Here is a 22,491-nt window from a genome sequence, read left to right as displayed (position 1 = left end):
GTGAGCTCTGCCTCCCCCGTTTGAGAAGAGGCATCAGCACGACACGTACACCTGAGATCTGGACACCACGGTGCAGCAGAGAAGGGAAACCACACATGAGAATTCAGGCTGACCGTGACGTAAGGTGCTGCGGGTTTGCTTCCGACCCCCAACCGACCTGTTCCAAACGGCACTCCTGAGAGGCGACTCTCCATCTCCAAATATAGCACTCATTTTAAAACTCGGATCTAGTATAGACCACAGTGCCTACAGCTGAAATGGCACTGCTGTACTGTAGACTTCAATTGGCTACGAGGGTAGATCCTAGGTTAAATATTCAGAAAAAAAATTCAACAATAATAATAAAGGGGCCAGGAGGGTATTCGGGGAGGTCGTGGGTATGTTGACATCCCTAACGCTCGCAATGGCTTCACAAAGTCATCAACGTAGGTACATATACATTAGATACAGTCTTTTTATTGGCTTTTTGTCAGCCCATTGCACCTCAACAAAGTGAGATCTTGGGACACCTGGGTGGCTCAGTCGGTTGAGCGTCCGACTTGAGCTCCGGTCATGATCTCACGGTTCACGAGTTCAAGCCCCTCATCGGGCTCGCTGCTGTCAGCGCAGAGCCCGCTTCGGATCCTCTGTCCCCCTCTCTCTCCGCCCCTGTCCCACTTGTGCTCTCTCTCTCTCAAAAATAAACACTGAAAAATACATGAACATAAAAATGAGATCTCTTAGGTTATGTACATGCTACTTTCTATACATTGGCATTTGACCCGCGAAATGATCCACTGGCAAAAATAACTTACTCTTCAGTTGAGCTTATCTATTTTACCCATGGCTGGGTCACCGTGCCTTACAAGTTCGGTGTGTCCTTTCCACAGAGCTCTCAGTGCAGATGCTGGATGCTGACACCCGTTCCTTCTCAACGTCCAGCCCTGTATCCCGGTTTACGGGAGAAGACAGCTGCCTGAGGGAATCTTAATGGCCAGTGTCAATCTTATTTTCACTAACCACGAGAAGGGTGAGCTTTCAACTGTGCATTAATAAGCCAGATGCATTTCTCTCTGATAGAAAATCAAAGTTCTAAGCCACTGATAAAACTCTGATGACACCCTGGGCTTCCCTGCTTTGATCCTCTAACAAAAGGTGTGAACGATGCGAGCGGGGTTCACTAAACTCCTCACCTGAAATCCAACACTGAGTGGCTCTCTGGCCTGCATCACTATTCCCTGTGTTGTTATTGAGACCACGTCTGGTCTCCTACCCAGCACATTGTGAATGTTCACAGAGACTGATTCAGTCAACAGGTGTGCTGCCCGGAGCCAGAACTGAGGCCAAGAACATGAAATATGGCAGCGAAAATACTCAAAGGGCCTCTTAAATACTGACCTTTCACTAACCCAAGGTCCCCAGGAAGAAAAGATATAATTAAAAGAGCAGGAGGAGAAAACAGTAGGGCAGATTTCTATGTCAGGAGGTAGCATTTTGGTAACAAGGAAAACTGGCTAGATCGTTAAAACCCGTGTCTTGCCTGGCCCCGAGCCTCCCAAGACTCAACTGGGGAAGAGACCGCATTTACGAAAAACAGCCTGAACTGCTAATTGGAAGAAAAAAAGCAAACTAAAAGCTGACAAGAACTCCCATGGCAGACTTCACTGTAAGAACCTGACCTTATATTCTCTAGAACCAAAATGGCATTTGATGTTACAACAACCATGGAGAATTCTGCTGCTAAGATGTGAAAAGAAATCTCTCTCAAGGGGAGAACTACCTTTGGGACTTTCTGTCACTGTTAAGATCACCCCCGAAGTATCAAAGCACTACACTACCCAGTGAAATACTATGAAGGGGTCTCCAAAGATGCTAGGACCGTCCCCACAGTCCTGTCTGCGGCACCTCCCGGGGTCCTAGGGGAGAGCCCTGCACTTTAATACTGTGGGTATGCCGATGATTCCCAACTATTATCTCTTGTTCCAATCATTCCCAGATAGTCCGGACTCACATAGCTATGTGCCCATTCTCTCCAACTGGATGACCAATGACACCTGCCAACCTAAAATTAACATGGCCCTAGGAGAATTCTTGTTTTTCCCTCTAAAACCTGTGCCTGCCCCCACCCCAGGACTTCTGTCTCAGTAAATGGCCCACCATCCAATGAATTTCTCATGTCCAAAATCCACATTCATTCTTAATTTTTCTTCCTCTCTCCCCCAATGCCCAAGCCATCAGAGTACCATTGACTCTGCTTCTAAAAACATGCCAAACCCATCTAGTGTTCTCCGTCTCCACCAATAACCCCCTGATCTGTGCCACCATCACGCCTTATTCAGTCACGTACAGTGACCTTCCAGTTGGTCTTCCAATGGTAACTATAACAATTTTGAATGAGAATTTAAAAACACAAACAAGGGGTGCCTGGGTGCCTCAGTCAGTTCAGCATCCGACTCTTGATCTCAGCATGGGTCATGATCTCACGGTTCACGAGTTCAAGTGCCTCGTTGGGCTCTGCACTGCAGTGTGGAGCCTGCTTGGGAGTCTCTCTCTCTCCCCCTCTCCCTCCGCCCCTCCCCTGCTCTCTCTTTCTCAAAAATACATACATACACTTGACAACAAATGTTTAAAAAAATGCAAACAAAATCATGACCCTCCCACGGTTTCTACCAAGGCCTCTCAATGCCCATAATGAACATCCATTTTGTGTCCTGCCCTATAAAGCCCTACACGCTCTAACTCTTGCCCACCGCTGCGATCAACCACAACATTCTCGCCTTCTCACTACACACAGGCCACTCCAAAGCTGTCCCCTACTCACTATCACATGAACCCATCCGAGTTCTCTGCACAGCACTTACCACTGCATGCCAGCCTTCTTATTTATTGTGATATAATTTTTGGTTATCGTCGAACTGTCCCACCTAAAATGTATATGCTCCATGACAACTGGGAGCCTGTCTTCTTTACCGGTGTACTTCCAATGCCTGAAACAGTCTTATCCGCTGTATGTGCTCAATAAATGTCTGTTTGGTGATGAAGAGGTGGGACGGATATAGGTTATTTCACCTTGCCGCCTTCCTTGCCTTGGTGTTTTACGTCAATAATAGAAATGTAATTTCCAATCAGACATTAATCGGGATGTCCGTGAGTCCTTGATGACCCCCACATTCAGGAAAAGATGCTTCAGGGACATTTGTTTATACAGATGTTTATCCATGAGGGATCTGTGTTTGAGATTAACCACCAATCATGTGTTTTCCGCAAGAAAATTACACAGTGAAGAGTGGGTTCCAACCCTCCAAATATCCGCTAGCTCAGTGAAATAAAACCAAGACACTATTTGCAGAAACCTATGGTAGCTTTAGTTTGCACTGTTGAAAATAGGCGGGTTCTACTGCTTTACAATTCTTTTCCACAATATTCTGCAACGGGAGCTACCTCGGGGACCTTCACAAAATAAAGGGGGTGAAACTCACACTGACTGAGGAAGTGATATGTTATCCACCGGCTCTGCCATCCGGGTAACCTTGGCATGACCTAGGCAAGTTTCTTAACCTCTCTATGCCTCAGTTTTCTCATCTCTAAACCGGGGATAACATCAGAACCGGTTCTTGTATGGCTGTTGAGAAGATGAAATGATGGAAGTAGGGCAGTTATGCCAGTGTCTGGGATACAGGGGACACTCTAGTGATTGGAGCCGTATTATGAATTATTACCAGTGGTTCATATAATGTTTCATATTATGAAATGTTGGAGAAGCTTAGTTCAACTTGTATTGTCTTTGCTGCATTATGAAGGACTGTTGAATGGCTGCACTTGTGAACTCGTCCAAGCCTTCCTTCAGACCCAAACATGGCCGAGTACCAATGGCAGGGAGAGGTGTTCTAGGAATATTTACATTGTGCACTTTCTACATGCTGGGAACTGGCCTGGGCTCAAGCGAAGGAGAAGCAGCTACTCTAAACCAATCAAGCCTCCACAAACCATGCACTTGTGGGTAATGTTACTTGTACCTGTATCTATCCGACCAGGTACGATTTAAGAAAACAAAAATCACTGTGTCAATGCTCTGCCATGAGACAGTCTGTGAATAAGAAAACAAGAGGTGCTTGGGTGGCTCAGTCAGCTAAGCGTACGACTCTTGGTTTCAGCTCAGGTCATGATATCGTGGTTCATGGGTTCAAGTCCCACATCAGGCTCCATGCTGAGAGCAGGAGCCTGCTTGGGATTCTCTCTCTCCCTGTCCTTCCCTGTCTCATTCTCGTTCTCTCTCTCTTTCAAAATAAACAAATACAGAGTCAAAGCTAGAATATATACAAGACACTGATGCTCAGTTCACTGAAGATACTTTAGAATGAGCACTAATCAAGGAAGTATGTGGTCATTCACAAGCTTCACTCGTTCCTTCTTGTTTGGCGCCTACTGTATGCCTGGCCTGTGGATACATCCTATCTGATGATGCTCCCAGCTGTAAACACAATGGCAGCATGTTCAGGGATGGCTGATAAAAAAAGGTCGGTGACTGTCCACACTGTCCAGTGAAAAATGTGTGTGTGTGTGTGTGTGTGTGTGTGTGTGTACATGTGCGTGCCCACATCCACATGTGCTTGTAGGACCGAATTAGTGAAAGATCATTTATTCAAAAGAAGCTGAATAGCTATGGTTTTCCTCTATTTGGTGGATACTTCAGTAGCTCTCAATTACTTTACCAAAAATTCATAACTAAGCCATAAGGTTAGGCTACAGCACACTGTTTTAGACATTTATTTCATGGATTGCAACCGTGACTTAGTGGCCTTTGTAAGTCGTAATAATAGTGTGATCTCTGTCTACATCTATATCTATAAACTTATATACCTATATATCTACATGTATATATCTGTGTCTATATCTGTATCTGTGCCCGTCTGTATCTATACCTCTATGTCCATACACTTACCTCTGTCTACCTACATCTTTCTAGATCTACGGCTTTATCTACGTCTATCTATAAATACATTTATATACACACACGTGCATACATTCAGCTAACACAGATTTGTGCTCCCAGCATGGCAGGGACTCCATAAAAGACACATCAATGCTGTTTTTCGAACCTGCACATTCCGATAACTAATTTACAGGAAACACGACTTCAGGGTTCTAAGCCTGGCTCAGCTCCATGACCTGACAGTCATGCCATGCTGTGCTATTTTTACATTTAAGAATATGTACTCCTTGAAGATGATCCTGATGAAATTCTCTGTGATACTGACAGGAGGTCCAAATGCTGAGTGTAAGAAATGTAAATGCCAGGAAGGAACTGACATCCGATCCTACCATGTGGGGCGGGGCGGGGGAGCCACTGGTCTCGGTGCTATTTAACTACAGTCACCTTCTTTTTACGGCATCTTCACACGTTATAGACAGCCATTAGGGAGAAGGAGACTTTGGAGGGACCACACACTCTTTCCTCCCTAAGATACAGTAGGAATAATGTTCACTTATATTGGAAGATGTCAAAGACTACTCCGAAGGCAGTAGACCAGACTATTCAGGCTGGACAATTTTGGGACAGGCTAGAATGGCTTCAGCAAATCTAATCATTTAATTATTGTCAATTCATGAAACAAACATCTTCAACGTAGCACATTTTTATTGCACTCTTAAGGACCATTAGAGTTAAGTTATGTTTTACAAAAAAAATTCAGTCTAAAATCACTTCATTAAATACCACACACGTAATGAGCGGTTATGGCGTGCCACAGTGTTAACTACCCGGGAAGATAAACACAATCAAGCCAAGGGCTTCACAGTCTGAAGAGAAGACTATACATATACAAAAATAACAGTGAATCCGACTTTAAACTGCCGTGGTGGGGACATGCCCAAAAGTGCACGGACACAGAGGAAGTGCAACCTAATTCATTTGATCGTGGAGAGGGAACAGAGGTTCCAGAGAGGTAACAGGTGAACTGAGAAATAGTGAACTCGCAAATATTGATCCACCTGATGATACTGGGAAAATTATACCAAACACAGCAAACTCTATTTGGAAGTAGAGGGGAAATAATCCCAACCCTTCGTTGTGCAGACAAGCTCATAGACTTCCACCTCTGTGCCCAAATTAAAAAGAGAGTTTTTCTCACCCAGTTTGGAAAATCCCAAGAGATCTATCCATCTATCCACCCATCACCCATCCTCACCTCTACAAATCCATCCATTCAACAAATAATTATTGACAGGTTTTTACTTCCTGGGCTTTTCTCCATGCCTGGAGATGGACCAGTGATCAAAATAAGCAAAAATCAGGGGTGCCTGGGTGGATCAGTCGGTTAAGCATCCGACTTCGGCTCAGGTCGCGATCTCGCGGTCCGTGAGTCCGAGCCCTGCATCAGGCTCTGTGCTGACAGCTCAGAGCCTGAAGCCTTTTTCAGAATCTGACCCCCTCTCTCTCTGTCCCCTCCCCAGCTCATGCTCTGTCTCTCAAAAAATAAACGTTAAAAAATTTTTTTTAAATAAGCAAAAATCTCTGCCCTCATGGAGCTTACATTGGGGGGAGGGCAGAAATTATGCAAATGGGAAGGATGGTGAGAAAGAGGTGAGGCCAAAGCACTGAACCCAGGACTCCTGTGGTTGGAGGGCAAGGGGATGAGAGTGGAGGAAAGAGGAAATGGCCAGAGGTGTTTAGGGATCGCACCAGAGAAACGTGGTACCCGGAAACCAGATGAGCAAAATGCTTCAAGGAGGTGGGAGGGAATGCAGCTGACTGGCTGACTGCCAAGTGTGATGCTGTGCAAGTCTTGACCCTTAGGGTCAGCAACATGGCTGTAACTGGTGACCTGAAGACGCAGTAGTGATGGAAGACTGAGCAGTCAACGTGGGTTCAAGAGGAACTACAAACACAGGAATTAAGGACAAGAAATACAGGCAAGTGCTTTTAAGGAGTTTTTCTGTTAAAGAAAGGAACAGGAAAAGGAGAGAGAAAAGAGACAGGAGAGAAGAAAAGAAAAGAAGAGAAGAGAAAAAGAAAAGAAAAGAAAAGAAAAGAAAAGAAAAGAAAAGAAAAGAAAGAAAAGAAAAGAAAAAAGAAAAGAAAAAAGAAAAAAAGAAAAGAAAAAGAAAAAAAGAAGAAAAGAAAAAAGAGAAGAGAAGAGAAGAGAAGAGAAGAGAAGAGAAGAGAAGAGAAGAGAAGAGAAAAGAAAAGAAAAGAGAAAAGAGACGTGGGTTGTAGCTGAGGAGAAATTAAGGTCACGGGTCATTTTTTTTTAAGGTGGCAGATGTGCCCATTCTTACTGGAAAGATCCAGCAGAAAGGGGAAAATAAACACTTATGATGCCGGAAAGAAAGGGAAGAATAATTTAAGTGTTATCCTGGAGTGGGAGAGAAGGAATGGGGTATTGGTGCCCCAGCTGGGGGCATGGCCTCAACTGGAATTAAGTCAGGGTGGCCACCAGGTGAGACGGGTGCTTGGCCAGCTTGAGAAGGTACCTTTCTTTCAGGCAGGAGGTGGCTTTCTATGGAGGAAGGAGGAGCATTTCTCAAAAGGAGGAGCAGGGCCTCTGAGCTATGAGCAAAGCAGTCACCTCCCACAAAAAAAAAAAAAAAAAATATTCTGAGCTTGATAAAAACTTAGCTGTACCCACCTAATTTGTGAATGCTGGAAATATAAAATCGGATGACTATTCTTAGATCCTGTCATATAAAAATACGGTGGTATTTACTTCCCAGAATCTCCTGACCATCTTTCCAACCTTTGCTTTTTCTGCTTCGGTTTAACCAATAATGGGTACTGTCCAAGCTTTAGCAAAAGCAAATGAAGCAAAATGACTCTGATCCCTTTGTGGCCTGGAAGGCTAAAAAAGGCACAAACACACATGAAAACCACATGAAAAGCTCCAGTGGATAAAACATGAACTGATTAGGTTTGCAGCCCCGAAGCTACAGAAGCCTCTCCAGGACGCTGATCTGGAGGCTGCAACGCAGGAAAACCCCAAGCCCCATGAAATTTAAAAATCCAAACACGGGGTCATATTTAGACCCTTAGGAAAGTTCCGCCAAAAAAGATCTTACGCACATGTTAATCAAGGGGGCAGTATCCTTACATGCACATGTAAATCTTCAAATCCAAAAGCAATTAACCCCACACACATCTGCCCCTCTACTGGGTGTGTGAGAATGAACAGCACACGCAGGCCATCCCCATCCTGCCTCCAACACGAAGCAAAGGGAAAAAAATGGATCCTGAACTTGACCACACATCTGTGATTCACAAATATTTATAGTGGTCATAAAACCAGAACAAAACATACTTGGCAGGCACTCACCTACACAAACCAGGAAAAGGGCCAAAATCCCATACGAGAGAGAAAGCAAGGTTTCCCCTGCACCATAATGGGAATTCCGACGCGTTCTCATGTGGAGAGTGGAGGCAGACAATTGACCCATCAGTGAACTTGGGACACTGCATGTGACCAAGCAAATCAGACCTGCACAAACCTCTCCACATCACCTCCTGGAGATTTCTCCATCAGGCTGACAAGGCAACAGGACAGGAATAATAAGGAATGGAGTCCACAGCTTTAATATTTCTGATATTATTAAGAATGACAGGCTTAATCTCTCTCCTAAAATACAACCACTCAGCAGGTCTAAGCAAGTGATGCACCTGTGTAGGTGCATAGAAATGCGCCACAAAGAACACAAAATAAAATCCCAATCAGCATGATGGCCCCAACTGAAACACTGAGAGCAGCTCAGTGAGCACGTTTGTTTTCCTATTTAGTCTTTTTCTCTCCAAGAACGCAGTCCAGTGTCTTCACTGCCTGTTCCCACTCTCAAATGCTGTCCTTTCACTTTCCTTATTTGACAGTCAAGAAATCTAGAACACCAGGAAAAGGAAAGCTAGAGACCTGAGTTGTCTCTGGATCCGTCTTTGGACCTGTCCAAAGCCAGGTTAGTCTCCATCACAAAAAGAGAAACCTAGCTAATTCTCTATCTTCTGGAACATACAAACCATGAAACCACTGTTGCAGGCACACGGAATTCACAATTAAGTTCATATTTTAGGTGAGTGCTCTGAACTCAACAAGTGAGGACGCCATCCAATACGTACGTGATTCGACCAGCGCTGTCTGTCTTGCACTCAAAACACATAACATTTAATGCAAACCCCAGAAGTTGGGCACAAACAAGAAACAAGAGGAAAAGCACTGTGATGATGTCTTAATCACATCCAGCCTAATGCGTTAAGTTCTATTATACAAAAAGTACTGATACGGAGTTATTAAAAATATAGGTAAAAGCTGTATAACATCTCAAAATGCAAAACTAAACCTTTCCCTAACCAAAAGAGGATTAATAAAAGAAAGTATTTCAGACGTCTGACTGTAAACCTGATTTCTGTTTGCAGGATGAAGCAACGTACAGCTGAGACCCCCTCCTTCATACAAAGATTTTAATTGAACATTTTCATTAGAGTAAAATTGGAGGTTGATTTTTGTCAGTGAGGAAAAAGAAAGGCAGGCTATAACTATGACATAAATTACAAAGTGCAGGATCTATCTTTAAATAACTGAACTGTTCTATGAATTCCAGGGATGAATATTTGTAGTAATAGCATGAGAAAGGAAAGGAAAAAACCTTACTAAATCCCTAAGCGCTGGATGGTGTCATTATGAAAAAATATATGTATCTGGCAACACTGAAATAAACTTCTTTAAATCTAAAACGATAAAGTCAACAAGCTAATGAAGTGGAGAAAAACTAATGACAAAGAGTTAGTATTCTTAAAAACAAATTCTGTTAAAATCTATAAGAAAAGTGTTGAATTTCAATAGCTAAACAAGCATAAAGACAAACAGTTCACTCACATATGTATGTTCCCTCTCTCCTTCTTTCTCAAAGTAATGGTTAATTATCACACAGTTAAAAAATAATCAGCCAAATAACATAATCAGTAAATAATGAATCATAGAAAAAGAAAGGAATACTATCGAATCGACACAAAAAAACTGATGATGACGCTCAATGATAGAGAGGTTTTAGCAAAACAAACTCTCTCACATATTACTGGGGAAGTATGAATATCTACAACGCTTTGCAAAGCCAATTGGCGATCTTATTAAAACTGCTTGGTTTTGAAACAGCCAACAGCAGCTATTCTGACCTAATGAATGATTGAACCTGCAGTTAAAAGAAAGCTTGACGAGAGTGGCTACTACTCTTCATGAAGCATATACTTTATGTGCCCAACGTCTCGTCTTCACAATGTAGCTTATAGTGCGAGCTACACGCAGCTGGAAAGCAGGGTTAGAATCCAGGTGTATGTGTACTACCCCCACTTGGCATGACTGTCTCGGCACTGTCCGTGGGTTTGTTAACCTAAAGTAATATATATGTCCAGCAAGAAAAGAAGCGGTAAATTGCATTATAGTGTCTCTACATGATAGAATATTAAAATGAGATTTATTAACAATTTTTGGTAATATGATACATCATCATATGCATATGATAGGAAAGGTGTATAACAAGTGAAAAAGCAATTATGAAAAATTTTATGTTTACTGTTATTTCAACTCTGTACATTCTTTATCAAAAACCTACTGGGGCGCCTGGGTGGCTCACTTGGTTAAGCATCTGACTTCAGCTCAGTTCATGATCTCGCAGTTCAAGAGTTCGAGTCCCACGTCGGGCTCTGGGCTGACAGCTCAGATCCTGGAGCCTGCTTCAGATTCTGTATCTCCCTCTCTCTCTGCCCCTCCCCCTGTCATGCTCACTCTGTCTCTCTCTCTCTCTCTCTCTCTCTCTCTCTCTGTCTCTCTCAAAAATAAATATAAAAAACTTTTATAGTATATATATATATATATATACTATATTTATATATATACTTTATATATACTTTATATATATATAAATATAGTATATATATATATATGTATATACACACATACATATATATAAAGACTTCATGAAATGACAACGGTGTTTGTCTTTGTCAAAGTCATTATGGGTGAAATTTTCCCCTTCTTTTACATAATTTCTTTCATGTGTATTTATTTTTGAGAGAGAGACAGAGCGCAAGTGGAAAAGGAACAGGGAGAGACGGAGACACAGAAACCGAAGCAGGCTCCAGGCTCCGAGCTGTCAGCACAGAGCCCAAAGCCAGGCTCAAACCCACAAAGTGTGAGATCATGACCTGAGCCAAAGTCGGACACTGAAGAGCCGCCCAGACGCCCCCCTTTTTACATAATTTTTATGACGAGCATTCACTTCTTCCTTTCTTTTTCATTTTTTATTTTTTTAGATTGTGAAAGTATAATACTCCTGAATAATTTTGAGAGTGAATGTGTGACTCGAAAAAAGGCAAGCATCCTCAAACCTAGAGATAATCCATTTAGAGTTTGGTACATATTGATACATGTTCTAGTAGACTCTACAACACACATGTATTTATGTGCACAGATTGTGTGTGTGTGTGTGTGTGTGTGTGTGTGTGTGTGTAAGAGGAATGGAATTTTATTAAATATGTTATTTTGCAACCTGATTTTTTCCAGTTAATAAGGTACCATTATATAGCTTTCTGTTACTATTATAATCTAAATGTACCTTTTTATATTATTGCTATTAAACTATTTGGTTCTCCCTTGCCCATGTTTTTTGATGATAACCAGTCCAATCGTCAGATAGGCCTTCAGGTGTCAGAAGTATCCTTCTGTAAGAAAAAGTTAGGTACGCAAAACACAGAACCATCTCGCGTGATGCGTGTGGCAAAGGAGATCGCCATGTTACCCCGCGACTTAACTATGTCAACTTTGTTCCAACTTGACTCTTACTAACATCTGGTTTTGCTCATAATAAAAAAGAAAGATTTGGTACCGGAGCACTTTTGAGCAACACAATTATCAGACAGCCCAAAATCATTGCATGTTTGCCCTAATAAGTATAAGCAAGAGTATGTTTAAGGGTACAAAATAAAAACGTCACATTGAGAAACAGTACAGACGCCAAAAGAGGAAATGCTATCTGAACCTATTTCGTAAAAGAGCTATACGTTCTAGACTAACAAAATACACTGAAGGAACCGTGTTTGTCAAGCCTGCTTTGAGCAAAGCTGTCGTCTAGGGGCTGGAATCGCATTAACACACTTGGGTGGAGCACTGGATACTGAATGCACTTACTCTGAGGGGTAGGTTTTGTAGTTACAGTAGACTTCATTAAAAGTCACTCATTAAATCTGAGCATCCAAGCTAAATTCTGTTAAAGAACTCATACCTACTGGCCACTGAAACACACTCGTTCTCCCCAGCGGTGTGAGGTCTTTGAGCATTGTAAGTGTGCAGATCAGGGCTCAGGAAGCTGCAGCCTGGGGGCCAAATCCAGCTCAGTGGTCTTTGTAAATAAGGTTTTACTAGAACAGAGCCACACAGCCACATTTGCTCATTTACGTCTCGTCTGCAAATCCTAAAATATTCACTACGCCACCCTTTTAAGAAAAAGTTTGCCCTCTCCTGATTTAGATTGCTGTTTGAAAGACACACTTCTTAATACTTATTGTGAGCTTTTCTTTTTTTTTATGATTGTGACCTTCTCCTTAAGGACATGACTATTTCTAGTAAGGGACAAAATTAAAAAGCGTGTCTGCCTTATTCTCAGAAGACATTGCTAGTTCTGTGAGGCAGTACTCTTTTAGGGTTAAGAACGTGGATTCAGGGGCGCCTGGGTGGCTCATTTGGTTAAGCCTCTAACTTCGGCTCAGGTCATGATCTCACGGTTTGTGGGTTCAAGTCACGTTGGGTTCTGCACTGACAGCACAGGGCCTGCTTTGGATTCTCTCTCTCCCTCTCTCTCTGCCCCGCCTTCTCTCTCTCTCTCTCACTCTCTCTCTCAAGAATAAATAAATAAACATTTTTTAAAAAGAAAAAAAAAAGAACATGGGTTGCAATTCCATCTCTACCTCTGACTACCTGTGAAATCTTGAGCAGATTACTTAACCTCTCCGTGTCTCGGTTCCTTTCTGAAAGCCTGCTCGTTCACTGCCATTTTTAACAGCAGAGGCAAGTGTTGCTACGTCATAAGCTATCACACTCTCCATCTATACAACCATCAGTTTCCTCGTTTCCCCTTGAGGTGTCTGACTTACCAAGGAGGGAAGGGGGGGAGCGTTTCCTCGATCATGTATCACACTAGGGATCCACAGCACCTGCACTCACACACCAGCACTGCAAAAAAGAAGAGAAAAAAAAATAGATCCTATGAGTCCATGTTACAGGAGGCTGTGGTCACTGTTTACCAATTCTAGAAAGTTCCATCAACGCCTTGCACAACCAGCGCAAGCTGCTTACCAGTGAAGACTGAAAGCAAAGCGATCCAGGACAGCTTGGAAATCACAACACCATGATCCCAGTCTAATATCCCACGCACCAATGGGTCTCTCTCTTCAGAAAATTAGAAATAAAAATTCAAATGCGGTCAACATACGAAAACAAGTCCCACGAAACGACCAAAAGGACCATCATTTCAAACCCGTGTGAATTACGTTAAGCATTGTGAACATCAGATTCAGATTGGTTGTGTGAATTTACCCACTTTACGGTGGCTCTTTCATCCCATTTTGGAGACTATACTGTACTTAAGTAATGCATTTGAAAAATAAGAGATAAAGGCAGAAGGTATAGAATAAACTATACCAAAAATCTGAGCTTCTATTTTTATTTACACGTTAATATATATGACGCACAATGTGAGACCTTATAAGGAAAAGAACTGTAAACCATAAAATCAAGTAATCTCATTCGACCAAGTAATCTCTACCCAAGCTCCTCGGTTTCATATTAAAATCCTAAAAACTTGAACTATGATGTGACAGACTAATGCAAGACACCAGCCTCCCTAGAACAATGTATGCCAGAAGTCGAAGAAATAGGTTACTTTCAATTTCTGATTCATAAAGAAATACGTCCATGTGTACCAAAGGATGCCCGTTACTTCAAATACTGCCCCTCATGGCCCCACGCTTACTCTGTTGTCCTAGTTCACGTGGTTTCTTTCTACTCTCCCAGCTCGTCAGCTCCTGGCTGCCATAAGCCTGGAACACACTGATGTTGCCTATCCCAATACATACCCTTGGGTAGCAGCTGAGAATAATTATGAGAAAAAAAGGCAAGAACTTCCTGGAACATTCTGGAACATTCTGGCTATTCCTCTATGCAACGATTCCCACACTGTCTACTTCAGTAATTACCTAAAGACCATCTGCCTGCAGAAAATCAAATGAATTACAGCATCTGGAAGTTTGTAAAATTTTATATCTGGTGAAATCAGCCTTTTGGAAGTCCTGAGGTTCAGAGGCCAGAGGGTAGCCGGTGGCTAAGTGACCCTGTCTCTCCATGAGGCTCCTTGCCTCCATGAGGTGCTTTCGGTTCGTTCGCAGGAAGCAAAGGGGGCGAATCCAAGGCGACACATTCAGAATTGCCCAGAAACGCGCGCACAGCACAGGTGCGCTCCCACACTGCAGCACAGCCAAGCCCAGTGTGGTCCCGGCTGAGTGCTTGAAAGCCCATGACATCATCCTTTGGAAAAGAGGAGGTACAGATGCGAATCCTTGAGGCCAAAAGAGGAGTAAGGGAGCTCTCCCCAAGGTGAGAAGGCATGCTCAGCCCAGGAAAAATTCCTAGGACTGGCCAATTCCTTTCTCCCACCCCAATAACATCTCCTTTGGGTGTGGCAACAGACACGTTAGTTGGAACTTCTTTATAAAATGGCGTGTTTCAATACACCAACCTCTCCTCCGGCGCCCTACAATCTGCTTTAAAATGAGCACCAACGTTTCTTTGTTTACGTCTTAATCAAGATTTAAGTGACAGGGTTGGACACAGCCACCCGTTAGTGCCAGGAATTCCTGGCAATTTCTATAGACCCGCGTGTGTCAGAATTAAACTTAAAACAGGGCTGATAATTGGGTCTGGAGGCTGAGTTCTCCTATCCTCCCTCAGTGAGGTCACAAATTAGCTGATGTGGTCCCTCAGCTAGGACATCCAAGGGCCACGCCTGCGGAGGATGGCCAGCCTCTTAAGTGGCGAAAGACACGAAGGCCAAAAAGGACACCGTAAGAATTCAGAATCGACACCACCAGATAAACAGTGCAGGGAGAGGACGTCCCTGCTCAATCCAGGCAGGGACAGCCACAGCATGGACGGCCGGAGACTCCAGCTCCAACTTTCTGGCTTCAAAATCCAGTCCCTTCCTTGTGAAAAGGCCACGCTCAAGTGGCCAAACCCCCCACCGAGTTCACAGGGCTTGGTGTAAACACACCTCCCTTTGGAATCTGCGGCTTAAACTGGAAACCAGTTCCGGCAGCAGGATTTGGGGGCACACGCCCTGAAAGGGTCTTCCTATGCCCATGTTTCCGTCAATAGTGAAAACGACATTTTCCCACCTTGGTGCCTGCCGGTCAGGTGAGCAGCATGAGGACCTTCTACTCTGGAAGGTGAACCCTTGCCTGGGTGACTGCTTCTCCCTCTAAAGGCATACACCACATTGAGCACGGCACCCACACGTGCCGAGGAGTGTGGGCTCCGGAGAAGCCACGGAAATGAGGTAGTGTGAGCTTGCAAAGACCTAAAGTCACGGACGATGGCTCAGTGGGTAAAGTAGGCTCCACAGCTAACGTGGGGCTCGAACTCACAACCCTGAGATCAAGAGGCGCGTGCTCCTTGGACTGAGCCAGCCAGGTGCCCCTCTCCCAGGAAGGTCACAAAGTAACTGATGTATAAACCGGAAATCACTGACACATTTTCTAGAAAACCGCGAAGAAAGTCAAAAGGTAAAGAAACTACGATGCCCCAGAGGGTTGCCTCGGGCTAGAGGTCGGAATATTTTAAAGCGGATCTTTAACTGCCCATTAAACAAGAAAGGGCTTATGTTTTATTAAAATATAAATGTCCCCATTTGACTCAATTCCATGTTATTCTTATTCTTTTGTCTTTTAGCTTAGGATCAACTTCAGTCAAAACGGCGTCCTGAGTCCTCCGCATCAGAGTTCTCAGCCTCACTCCAGAAACACCACCGCGTCACACACTTGTGCGAGAACTAGCCGTGCAGCAGCCCGTGGTGATTCACAAACAACAAACCCCCTTCCTAGAAGTTGCACCCTGTAGCCACTTTCACAGGCTCTTAAAACGCTCTCTTCACTGAAATGCATAAATAAAACTTAAACATCAATTATAACTCACTAAGTGCCCATCAGCACACGGCTTTCTGCAAAAATATGCAACCTCCCCAGCCCGACCTAATCAGAATGAGGAAAAATGTAGATTTAAACATTCTTCTAGAAACCAAAGGTCAGCTGAGCGGTGGCCTTTCTTCTACAGATACGTGAGAGAAATGAAAATTTCAGGCCAGTCTTAAAAGCTCCATTTAACAATTGCGCCACAGTAAAATCACAAGACCTAAAAGGAAAATGGATGAGACCACCTGGCATCATAAAGATATTTAATGGAGTCATGGAAAGAAAGCCCACCGGGTGCTCAGGAAACCCATAAACTGTTGGACCAGGGTTTCCCAACTTGCTAGAATTTTCCCAGTGGCCATAGGGCTCAACTAAGGAACATCTTGTATTCAGTCAATTAGTCAACTTCCATGTACAGCACAGCCCCATGGTAGTCAATGTATAGTAACAACTCTCAAGACCCGATTTAACTGGGGTTTTTTTAGGTGGTAAAAAGACAAAGCAAGAACCAATTACACACTCGGGAGCTCATCCTTGCCACGTGATGCTGTGACACTCTGAAATTGGAGGACAGGAAGTTGCTTCCAGGCAGAAGAGCAAGGAGAGCTTCCTGGAAGAAGAGATACGTGATCTGGGAAATAAGGGATATTCAAGGAGACGATGACGTAGTTGGAGTGGGGGGTGCATTACAGGTGAAGCAAGCAGTAGATGAGACAGGGATCCCCACGCATCCTCATAAGGAACAAAGAACCATGTGGCCAGAGCCATGGGTTGAAGTGCCAATGTCTAGTACCACCAATGGGGCAGGGTGTGTGGATGGAAACCCCAACCATGGGGCCAGCAGATGAGAGTTTGCAACAGTGCTGACTGAACGGGGTCGGGGGGAACAAAGCCAGTCAGCTAAGGTGGAGAAACAGGACTAGAGCTGCGAGGACCACGGACAGAAAGCCGTCCTGTCCTCAGATTTGTGGAGGAAAACAAGAAAGCCAGCAGGAGAATGGGTTCCAAGTGGGACCCAAGGCGGAAGGGCAGGAAGGGAGAGCATCAGCAGGCATGTGTGCAAGGCCACTCCCAAGCATGGCCGAGTTGGAGGAAGACTTGAAGGAACCACTCCAAGGAACTCACAGAGTAGAAATGAAGCCAGTTAGGGAACGTCATCATGAGAAAAAGATAAGATGTCATCCAAAGGGAGGGCGTCACCGAATGCTCAGTGAAGTACCAGAAGGAGATTGGTAATTAGGAAGATCGATACGGCAGCTCCGTGGAGGAACACACCAGAAAAGGAGAAAGCGGAGGCCAGAAGCAGCCGTCGCTGAGGATTCCACGTGTTAAAATACTAACTTAAAAAACCCCACACAATTATAAATCACAGACCATTTTCACAAAATCTTACTTGTGTAGAGACAGTCTAGAAACTGCGTGGCAAATGACGAATGAATGTCTTTGAATGTAAGACGGTAGCGTCATCAGTGAGAATCTGTGAATCGATGAATTAAAATACAAATTAAGTAAAGGATATTACTGTTGTTTGCTCACGGGTCCAATGCCACTGGTTTCACTGGGAAGAACACTCTGGGGAATCCACAGGCAGACGGGGATGGGGGCAGGAGGGAATCAAGGACTCTCTCTGTGCACACGGTGCCCCTTTCTGACACTGTCCCTAGCTTTGCTGTTCCTGCACGAAGTCACCTCTGACCATCTCCACTGTTCGCCTCAAATACACGTGTCCCGCTGGCCAGTGCTCGGAGAAATCATCAGTGGACATTTAATGGGTAAAGAAAAATGCTGCCCGAAGCAAAGTCAGGCTCCTGCAGGCCGAGGGTTTGTCAGAAAGCCCCAGCCAATAAGGAAAGAAAAGGAGGTACCGGCAGCAGGAACAGAGAAAAGAATTGAGGGAAACATGGCAGAGAGTAGGGACAGGGGACGGGGAAGGAAGGACACATAGGAAAAGGAGAGGGGTGGGGGACGAACACACAAGAGGCAGCCGACAGACACCCAGCCACTCTGACAAGGTGCAGACCCTGAAAGACATAAGCCACTGCAGGCAGCCTGGCCCCTGGCAGGAGGGAGGACGGACCTCTGCTCCCAGCTGCACCCACTAGATTCCTAAGCAAAACTTCGAGCATTCAGGAAACCCAAAGCAAAGGCCCATACAGCAGGAGGTGATGAAGAATGTATGTGGGGACAGTGGTGGCCTGTCCAGTCCCATCCCAAGTGCGTCTGAGGGACAGCCCCCATCCTTGGGCTCCAGGCTGATGCCAGCTGGTGTTAGGGTCTGGCCAGTGGAGCGGGTTCATTTCGATCTCCCCAAATGTAAGACTGTTGACTGCTTTACATTCAAGACAAGGTCAGGGCTCAAATTTTTATTTTATTTTTTTTAACATTTTTTAATGTTTATTTATTTTTGAGACAGAGAGAGACAGAGCATGAACGGGGGAGGGTCAGAGAGAGGGAGACACAGAATCTGAAACAGGCTCCGGGCTCTGAGCTGTCAGCACAGAGCCCGACGCGGGGCTCAAACTCACGGACCGTGAGATCATGACCTGAGCCAAAGTCGGCCGCTTAACCGAGTGAGCCACCCAGGTGCCCCAGGGCTCAAATTTTTAAAGTTAGTTGTTTTGCTTTCTTTTAAAGATAGGTCTGCTGGTCAGTTGACTATCACCACCTAAACTTTGAACGTTGTTTGCCATTACGATTTGTAAATGCTGAGAGCAGCATTAAAAAGTGTCCCAACTCAGGATTTTTCCCTTATTTTTATTTTTTGTAATGTTTTTAATTTATTTCTGCAAGACAGAGACAGGGGGAGCAGCAGAGAGAGGGAGACACAGAATCTGAAGCAAGCTCCAGGCTCTGAGCCGCCAGCACAGAGCCCGACGCGGGGCTCGAACCCACGCACCGCGAGATCATGGCCTGAGCCGAAGTCAGTTGCTTAACCGACTGAGCCACCCGGGCGCCCCAGGATTTTCCCCTTTTTTGAAAGATCTTCCTTCGGCCACAGGCTTGCGTGCACTGGCCAGCGGATAGAATCTGCGCGGTCCCCCAGCCAAATTCTGCAGTTGCCAACAGCATCTGAATTAAGCAGTGTTTTCATTAGCACGGCATCAGGGCAAACAGCCGTGGCTTTTGAAAGCCAGAGATCTTACACGTAAGTGTGCGACACAAACGATGTACAGAGAGGGGGGAAAAAAAACACTTAAATCGGGTGTTGAAAGCTGCAACTACACAGTAACACTGTACCCAAAAAGGAAACGGTTTTGTCTTCCTTTCCTTATCGGTATATATGGCCAACCAGACATTGTCCTACATCACAGCTGAGCACAGGATGTGCGGAAGAATGACAGGCATCAAGACAGAGTCGCGCGGAAGGGTTCTGGGGCTCCAGGAATTCACCCTTTGGAGGGACTTTTCCCGAATCGGACATGATCTCTTTAGTCACCAGGTGATTATTTTCTGTACAAATAATGCCGCATATTGATCCATACCGGCTACTAAAGAATCACCTTGAGGGTTATCTCAGGAGCATTTTTTTTTTTTTTATAATCTTGGGCAAGTCATTTACTGTTCCAGTCTCAATTTTATCATCCTTTTTTTTTTTTAAATATAATGTATTGACACCTTGGTTGCCATACATGAGCATTTTTAAAAGACAAGTGCCCGGGGGCACCTGGGTGGCTCATTCGGTTAAGCTTCTGACTTCGGCTCGGGTCATGATCTCACGGTTCGTGAGTTTGGGCCCGGCGTCAGGCTGTGTGCTGACAGCTCAGAGCCTAGAGCCTGCTTCGGATTCTGTATCTCTCTCTCTCTCTCTCTCTCTCTCTCTCTTTCTCTTAAAAATAAATAAACATTAAAAAAAAATTTAAAAAAACCAGTGCCAGCTGTCACAATTTCCCTTTCATAAACCCCTGGCTGTCTTAGGGCCAACATTCAGGAACACCTGGAGAGCAGCCCCAGCCACGGCTGGGGTTCCATGGACAGTGCATCGTCCCATGGGGACACCGGGCCTCACATTTGGGTCACTTCATGATGCAGTCACCTGGCTCTCAGACCAGCAGAGGAAAATCCTACCTTACCAAACAGAGGAGCAGGCACTTCCGAAAGTTGAGCCCAAAGACAAAGAGAAAACACTTCCATTTGGAGCTTTCACACCCAGACCCACCGAGACGGCTCCCTCCATCAGACAGGTGACAGTCACTGTGAAATGTGGTGGCCTGCAAACATTAAACACAGCTGAGGCCTGCGGAAAACGGACGGCAGAAGCTGAGATTTCGTTTCTCAAACCGTTGACTAATCTTAGCATCTGGGAAGAGAGCAACCCAATTGTCTTTCATTTGGTCTTTGTGCACAGTCATCCTTGGCTGAGTACTGAAAGCTGGTAGGAGTTGCTGACCCTGGAAGAGACAGATCGCGCCTCAGGGGCTGGAGTAAAGCTCGAGCAAAACACCTCCTATCCCCTAACTCCCACATCAGATGATGAGATGTATTCTGAGCCGCCAAGACACATGGGAACAGAGGGAGAGAAAGAGAGGGGGCAGAAACGACTTCTTATATTAAAGCAAATAAGTTGCCAAAAACTAAGGAACCGCTCGAAATGAGCAATTTCTAAAATCGGCTCTCTAAGGACACCACCATCTCTGAAGAGTGACTACTTTCTTCTTTCTGCCACCATGTGCCAAATTTTCAAAGGGCAGGCTCGCTTTTCGTGCAGGCAATTTTGAAGGGCTTGCACAAGTGGATAATTTGCATGGGCAATTGGCCTCTCAGCTTTCATTTTGACGGCTAAATTGATCCATCCTTTGTAGACGAAAATCTCGCTACCCAGAAGGAGAAGGGGTGTCTGAGGCTTTTTGAAAAATGTGGTCTCTCAATTCCTACTTATTCAGAACGTACCCAATAAGAGCTACCCTGTAAACAGTAGCTTGCCCGCACAAAAGCCAGCCAAGATTCGACTCTAAATCTAAACTCAAGATTTAATTCTTAGATCAAAATTTAACTTTAAAAAAAGTATTTAGCTACTATTGTTACTTAACTTCTATGAAAGCAGACAGGAAGGGCTTGGGTTCTTAGATCAGCCCTTCGGTCGCTCCGTAGGAAGAGGGAAATGTCTGCCCCAGATTAAGCCCACGACTAACTGACGCTAAAACCTTCCCAGCACAAAGCTGAACGGAGTCAAAGGTCTGCGGGAAAAGCATGGAGAAATGAGGGCTGTATATCCCTGGAAAGATGGCTGACCACAGAATTCACAAAGAACGGTTAGTGAAATGGTAATGGGTTAAATCACTCAGAAAAATGTTTTCCTAAAAAATAAGAACAGATGGCAGGATTTTGGAAATTTCTAGCCATAAAAGACACTCTCTCTCTCCAACTCAGTAGAAAGCAATGAAAAGATGTTCTCCTTCAGTTCAGAAAGGGCAATCAGATGACTACATGGGGCGCCTGGGTGGCTCAGTTGGTTGAACATCAGTTGGTTTCAGCTCGGGTCATGATCTCACCGTTTCATGGGATCGAGCCCCACGTAGGGTTCTGCACTGACAGTGCAGAGCCTGCTTGGGATTCTCTGTCCCTCTCCTCTCTCTCTCATAATAAATAAATAAACTTAAAAAAAAAAAAAAGATTACTACAAACCCACGCAAGGCAATCCAACACGCACGGTGGTCTGTATCAGTTCTCGGTTTTCCACGACTTCATGCGTTGTATGTACCTTGAGCCCAGGGCTGCTGTTCTACATGGCACAGGGTGATCCAGGCCAAGCACATTGTGTTTGGACTTGGAAGTCAGACAACGGTGTTGTTTTCTGGTTTCAACCCAGCAAATACTCGGAGTCACTTCAACACCTTCATCCCTCCAAAGACACGAAGAATACGAGACTTCTAAATCCTGCTGAACTTTGTCCCAATTACCTGTTGGGTCTTCCATTGTCAAAAGTGCTCACCGAGGCCTGCACAAGGAAAACACGGCCCGTTTTGCATCGGCCAAGGTGCCCAGGGATGGGACGCATCCCACCTAAGGGTGTCTTTCATGTTTCTGAGACAACAGAGGGCTTAACAATCCTTGGGCGTGTTGCGTAACTAAAAATTTCATCCTGTTCTATGTGTCATCCTCTCAGTATAAATTAGTGACAAACATAAGAAATAGGCTACTACGCAGCGAACCAGATGGTGCCTTACCTTCCTCTGAACACTGTTGTGTTTAGAGGGTTTACACATGCGGGGGAATAAAAAGACCTTCTTTTTTTACATTTGGCAATGAGTCATGTTGTCCATTTCAGCACAAACAGTACTGAAACGTCCTCCCCATGAAGGAGA

The 22,491-nt window shown here is 44.5% G+C and overlaps 1 protein-coding gene across 6 annotated transcripts in view; it reads right to left on the bottom strand.

Moving 5' to 3' along the window:
- Positions 1-22,491, bottom strand: part of SEMA5A (semaphorin 5A) — a 481,312-nt gene that overhangs the window by 359,097 nt on the left and 99,724 nt on the right. For all 6 annotated transcript variants that reach the window (XM_043601165.1, XM_043601208.1, XM_043601185.1 and 3 more), the window contains exon 2: positions 13,103-13,181. The gene's annotated coding sequence lies outside the window, so the exon portion shown is untranslated. The remainder of the gene's footprint in view (positions 1-13,102; positions 13,182-22,491) is intronic.

The sequence above is a fragment of the Prionailurus bengalensis genome, chromosome A1 (assembly GCF_016509475.1).
Source record: "Prionailurus bengalensis isolate Pbe53 chromosome A1, Fcat_Pben_1.1_paternal_pri, whole genome shotgun sequence".
NCBI lineage: Eukaryota > Metazoa > Chordata > Mammalia > Carnivora > Felidae > Prionailurus > Prionailurus bengalensis.
This window is presented reverse-complemented; position numbering and strand designations above follow the sequence as displayed.